This window comes from Microtus oregoni, unplaced genomic scaffold (assembly GCF_018167655.1).
Source record: "Microtus oregoni isolate MIOR12 unplaced genomic scaffold, Mior012 000079F_ref0000094, whole genome shotgun sequence".
In the NCBI taxonomy this organism is placed as follows: Eukaryota; Metazoa; Chordata; class Mammalia; order Rodentia; family Cricetidae; genus Microtus; species Microtus oregoni.
This window is the reverse complement of record NW_024544537.1, coordinates 6294911-6301659: the sequence shown is the minus strand read 5'-3', so window position 1 is coordinate 6301659 and position 6749 is coordinate 6294911. Positions and strand designations below refer to the sequence as shown.

The window sequence follows — 6749 nt, the reverse complement described above, 5'->3', positions numbered from 1 at the left end:
AAGATGAAACTTTATTTTAATATTAGTGATAAAAATCCAAATATAAAGTGAGCATCCAAACTGCCTAGGCTCCCACAAAAGCCATTACGTGCAGTAGGATCAAAAACCCATTGCCATTGATCTTAAGTTCTCAGTAGTCCTCATTGTCCGCTATGTTCAGCCAGTCCGGTTTTATCTCAGGCTTTTTCAGACCCAGGCCAGCTGGAGGTGGGTGGTCCTTGGACTTCCCACAGTGCAGGCAACCCTGATTGCTCTTTGGGTTGATGAGGGAGGGGGACTTGATTGGGGGAGGGGGGGAAATGGGAGGAGGTGGCCGGGAAGAGACAGAAATCTTTAATAAATAAATAAAAAAAATCCAAATATAGTCATTGTGCAACTCATTTACTTTATGCTTCAAGTGATATGATTCATAATGGGTAGTCAATATTTATTTAGCTGAGGAACTATACTAGTTTCTTTAGATGAATTCCAAGAAATCAAGTGCTGTGAATTTTAGATGGTAGGGAAGAATAATAATCACAAGTTTTGCTGTTTGTTTTGTTCGTATTGCTGCATGCTACTCCATAGTTTTGGTTTAAAATTCTATTTTGCTACACTTAATTTGTCATAAATTTTAGTAGAAAGCATGTTACTCATAATCAATGTCTTGACATTCATGTAGGAAAATACAATGATTGAGAATGACTTGATGTTTTGGGTGGGAGTGTTTTGTGTAATTGTTTACTTGCATGCCTATTGATGTCTGGGTTTGACTACCAATTGAGGTCAGTATCCAAAAAAAAGAAAAAAATCATCTGATGTAGCTTCTCCATGTGATATGATTCAGAATGCCTCAAATATGGTAATCTTTAGAAAGTCAGAATTCTTACACGGTTAACTGAGGTTCTATGAGTTTATCAGAATTGAACTTCCTGCTTTTACTCAATTTTAGATGTCATAGAGAATCCTTTTACCTAACTCTCTTGATCTTACATCACTGCTTGTCTGAACACACAGAGCATATGACATAGTCTATACCTCTCAATGGCTTAGATTACTTGATCACCCTGATTCAATGTCAACCTCAATGAATGCAAGAACATTTGGGTGAAACTGATATCTTTGGACAATAAAATCTGGCACAACCAGTGATAGTATGAAATCTACAAGGTTTGTGGATTGTTTGTATCTACAGTCTTATCACTAATATTCTCATTATAATAGGTCACAATCTTCATCTTTAACTTATCCATTAATCAAATAAACACCATTTTCTATTTACTTGGCCCAGCATACAAGTCTACTCTTTGTATCTTTTTTTCCAGAGAATAATTGACAGAAGTAGCCGACAGTGGGATGTGGATATTAATGTGAACAGTACACTCTAGATACAGCCAGGAGGTAGATACTCGATTTTGATACTTCCAATCTGCAGGTCTTGCTGAACTCTTTGGATCATGGACATCATAATTTCGACAAGACAATTTTTATGTATAAGAACATATGTGAAGTATTTCTCGTTCTGAGACCTCTTCCTCTGTGACATTCCATAGTCTTTTTCTATTCATAGATTTTTCCACAGAAAATATTAATCTGTGCAGGGCATTTTGAAAATCATCTGCTAGTTCTAAAGTTGTAATAATAAATATTCCAAGAACCAGAAGTCCTCCAGGGAGCATTCTGTATAACTGGCTGACATGTTCTGTGGCCCATTCTTCATCCAAGGTATCCAACTTACCATTGGGATGCTTGAGGTTCTCATTGTGTTCCTCTTTTGGTGGTGTTCTAGTGGCAGGAATCACATAATCCTTTTGTGAAGAACACTGTCCTATCAAAAGACCAGAGACAAAAGATTTTCCTTGGAGACTGATGCTTGAAATATATTGGCCAACACTCTCTTCTACAATGTAGATTCTTTCCATTATTGGCAGACAGTTCAGTAGCTTGATCTCAGAATGTGCACGCGTGGCCAACAAATCCCTCGAACGTTCTGTCAGCAAGAGAATTCGAGAGAGAGTACAAATAGCTGCCCTCAAGGGTCAGATGCCACTAGGTCCTGCTTCTACAGTCAATGGACTACATGGAGGGCTCACCCGCGGAGGAGCGGCCTGCGCATGCTCCATCGCTGGGGAGGTTTTTGGAGCGGCCTCCACCTAAGCAACTCACTAGAGAAGCTATGCAAAATTATTTAAAAGAACGAGGGGATCAAACAATACTCATTCTTCACTCAAAAGTTGCCCAGAAGTCATATGGAAAGGAAAAACGATTTTTTTGCCCTCCTCCGTGTGTGTATCTTATGGGCAGTGGTTGGAAGAAAAAGAACAAATGGAAAGAGATGGTTGTTCAGAACAAGAGTCACAACCCTGTGCCTATATTGGAATAAGAAACACTGGTCAAGAAATGCAGTGGCTAAACTTGGAAGGGAAGAACTACTCCACAGCTAAAACATCGTACATACCTGATTCAGACAAGAGAAACCATTTCAGGTTGTCTGTAAAAATGTTCTATGGCAACAGTGATGACATTGCTGTGTTTGTCAGCAAGTGGATAAAAGTCATTTCCAAACCTTCCAAAAAGCAGTCATTGAAAAATGCTGACTTGTGCGTTGCCTCAGGAACAAAGGTGGCTTTGTTTAATCGGCTTAGATCCCAGAGAGTAAGTACCAGATACCTGCAGGTAGAAGGAGAAAAATTCCATGCACAAATATATTGGCCAACACTCTCTTCTACAATGTAGATTCTTCCCATTATTGGCAGACAGTTGAGTAGCTTGTTCTCAGAATGTGCACACGTGGCCAACAAATCCCTCGAACGTTCTGTCAGCAAGAGAATTAGAGAGAGAGTACAAATCACAACAGTGGGGAGCATTTTATATGCATCTCTTGGATGACGATGAGTCAGAAGGAGAGGAGTTCTCAGTCCGAGATGGTTATACATCCACTATGGCCAGACTGTCAAACTTGTGTGCTCAGTGACTGGCATGGCATTCCCAAGATTGATAATTAGAAAAGTTGATAAGCAGACAGCATTACTGGATGCACATGGCCCTGTATCACAACTCCACAAAAGTGCATTTTACCTTAAAGATACTGAAAAAATGTACTTGTGCCTTTCTCAAGAAAGAATAATCCAATTTCAGGCCACTCCATGTCCGAAAGAACCAAATAAAGAAATGATAAATGATGGAGCTTGCTGGAAAATTATTAGCACAGATAAGGCAGAGTATACATTCTATGAGGGAATGGGCCCTGTCCTTGCCCCAGTCACTCCTGTGCCTGTCATAGAAAATCTTCAGTTGAATGGCAGCGGGGACGTAGCAATTCTTGAACTTAGAGGACAGAATTTTACTCCAAATTTACAAGTATGGTTTGGGGATGTAGAAGCCGAAACAATGTACAGATGCGGAGAGAACATGCTCTGTGTGGTCCCAGACATTTCTGCATTCCGAGAAGGTTGGAGATGGGTCCGTCAGCCAGTCCAGGTTCCAGTAACTTTGGTCCGTATTGATGGAATCATTTATTCTACTAGCCTTACCTTTACCTACACACCAGAACCAGGGCCGAGACCACACTACAGCACAGAAGGAGCGATCCTCAGAGCCAACTCAAGCCAAGTGCCCATCAACCAGTCAATCACAAACAGCAAGGGAAGTTACACGAACGCCAGCACAAATTCTACCAGTGTCGCATCGTCCACAGCAACCATGGTGTCCTAACTACCATCTTTTTGCTAGGACTTAAACTGACTTGAATGCGGCAAAAAGTTGAAAAAACAAAACAAAAGGGAAAAAAAAAGGAAAGAAAAGCAAGGATAAAATGAATATTCTTTTGTGGTTTCTTGGGAAAACTTTTCATACCAGGTGATCTATTCAAAACCCCATTACCTGCAAGTGCTGATCTGAATCGCAGAAGCCACAGGAAAACGGAAAACATCAAAATGTACAAATTGTAGGAAATCACCGTTTCCAGCTGTATCTCTCTCACACACACACCCTTTTGGTTGGTTTTTGATTGGTTTTGATTAAATGGTCAAAAAATAGATATGTGGCTGGTGTTCAGGTTAAGCTAGAAGACACAAATCTTAACTTAGTTTTTATGGACCAAGAGACTTGCATAAGCTTTAGTAAAAGGTACATTTTTCACCATGCCTTTTTTATATCCCAGTATGTAGTATACCTTATTACCAGTAGGTTGCACTCTCCACCCCTTTGAGCTTTGGCTCTAAAGTACATTCAGGTTCAAGCCTGTTGGACCTAAGACAGGAGGGTCTTCTGTTTTATAAAAAAAAATTAGGGGGGAGATGTTGGAACCAATTAAGTCCTGGCCTTCAGCTGGATGTTGGGATTAATGAGTCCTAGGTCTTCAGCTACTCTTCCCTCCTAGAACCTTCTAATTAAAGTTACTAGAAGCTGTGACTAGCTTAGAGGATCAAAGGATGGGATTTTCACCTGTTGGCCATTGTCTGCAGTGTATTTAAGCCTATATGGTGCTAATAAAGATGGGCTTTTTAAATTAATTATTTTATTTTATTTTTATTAATCTTTTTAAATTAAAAATTTCTGCCTCCTCCCCGCCTCCCATTTCCCTCCCCCTCCCCCCACTCTCAATGCCTCCCTCCCCTCCCCCCTCCCTCTCCAGTCCAAAGAGCAGTCAGGGTTCCCTGCCTTGTGGGCAGTCCAAGGTCCTCCCCCCTCCATCCAGGTCTAGGAAGGTGAGCATCCAAACCGGCTAGGCTCTCACAAAGCCAGTACATGCAGTAGGGTCAAAACTCAGTGCCATTGTCCTTGGCTTCTCAGCAGCCCTCATTGTCCACCATATTCAGTGAGTCTGGTTTTATCCCATGCATTTTCAGTACCAGTCCAGCTGGCCTTGGTGAGCTCCCAATAGATCAGCCCCACCATCTCAGTGGGTGGGTGCCCCCCTTGTGGTCTTGACTTCCTTGCTCATATTCTCCCTCCTTCTGTTCCTCATTTGGACCTTGGGAGCTCAGTCCATTGCTCCAATGTGGGTCTCTCTCTCTATCTCCATCCATCGCCAGATAAAGGTTCTATCGTGATATGCAAGATATTCGTTAGTATGGCTATAGGATCGGTCCATTTCAGGCTCTCTCTTCTCAGCTGCCCAAGGACCTAGTTGGGTACATGTCTCTCAACAGAAGAAGTTCAAATAGCCAAAAGACACTTAAGGTCATGCTCAACCTCCTTAGCGATCAGGGAAATGCAAATCAAAACAACTTTGAGATACCATCTTATACCTGTCCGAATGGCTAAAATCAAATACAACAACGATAGCCTTTTCTGGAGAGGATGTGGAGTAAGGGGTACACTCATCCATTGCTGGTGGGAATGCAAACTTGTGCAACCACTATGGAGATCAGTGTGGCAGTTTCTCAGGAAATTTGGGATCAACCTACCCCAGGACCCAGTAAAGGGGGGCTTTTTGTTTCAGTGTTAAAAGCTCTGCGTTTGTCGGTCTGTCTCTGCTTGTGTATTCTCAACCTCTAGGCCTGGCCTGAAGCTCGCGAACTGAGTTCTAGTGCACAGAGCACAGACACAGGGGCGCTATGCGCTGCAGATTCTGTTCCTCAAAGCTACTAAAGGAATCTATCTAAATCTATAGAACTCACAATTCAAGATTTGAGGTGTAATTCTGCTGGCTCTGAAGGGGTGAACAACAAGTAGCTAACTTTCTCCTTTTGCAGCCATCCTCCAAACAACCCAGTGACCCCCCCCCCCGTTAAAAACCCCTTGTTAGGCTGTGTGGTTTCTCCTTACTACTTCTTGTCAGCTACTTGCTGACTCAGCATCCTGCTAGCAGGTTAATTTTATTTAATCAAACACATCTTTGAATTGTTAACTGCTTTTTCAGTAGGGAAAAATGCAACACATTTTAAAATAATATTCTACAGCATAAAACATACATCTATTTCTCACATATCTATATGGTTTATAACCGATTTACACTTACATTCAGTTTTTTCTACTTTAGAGATTTACTGACAGGGTACTTGGTAATTTTCATAATTTAGAACCTTGTGAAAAATTGGAAATGTGAGCTGTCATTTGTAATAGAGACCTGGCTGTATATGGATAAAAGTTTTCAATATACATTGAAAATCTTAGCAAAATACGCATGTGACCAACTTTCAAAACATGTACTTTCAGAATAACAGAAAAAAAATAAGCATTCACACTGGCAGAATATAATTTTCTGGGAGGTACTTTTGTAGCTATAAAGTGCTTTAACATTTCCCTAAGAGAGATAATTAAGTTTGAATAATTCTGGCCAATTAATCTAAGAACAAGCTTGCTAAAATGACTCTCATATTTCTTGAATTAAAAAAAATCACAAACTTATTTCAGGAGTTTTTAGTTATTAGTGTATTCAATTTTACCTTTTAAACCAAAATTTTATTGTAAGGAACTTGAAAATAAAAACATAAAATGAGATTACTACAAGTTTATTGTAAATCATTAAAAAATAAAACAGGATGAAAATAATACCTCAAATTTTAGTAGCAATCCTACTAGTTTTGTATATTCCAAACATATTTGGGGTTAATTCAGGTCATATATATGACTGGAAGGAACTCGAGTCATATAATTGCTTGAAAATGATGGCTAATATAGCACATAGTATATACAAACACATTTTAGTAATGTATTTTATTTTATTGATTCAATTAATATGGACTAAATTAAGTCAGGTTCCTTTAGTGATTAATTATTTTATTTTTTTACTTATTTCTTTAGGCACTGTACTAGTTATGTAC

The 6749-nt window shown here is 39.8% G+C and overlaps 2 pseudogenes; one reads left to right on the top strand and one right to left on the bottom strand.

The window, feature by feature from the left end:
- Positions 1 to 1194: 1194 nt before the first annotated feature.
- Positions 1195 to 1901, bottom strand: LOC121441618 (annotated as a pseudogene).
- Positions 1902 to 2050: 149 nt separating this feature from the next.
- On the top strand, positions 2051 to 3693 carry LOC121441617 (annotated as a pseudogene).
- Positions 3694 to 6749: the final 3056 nt, after the last annotated feature.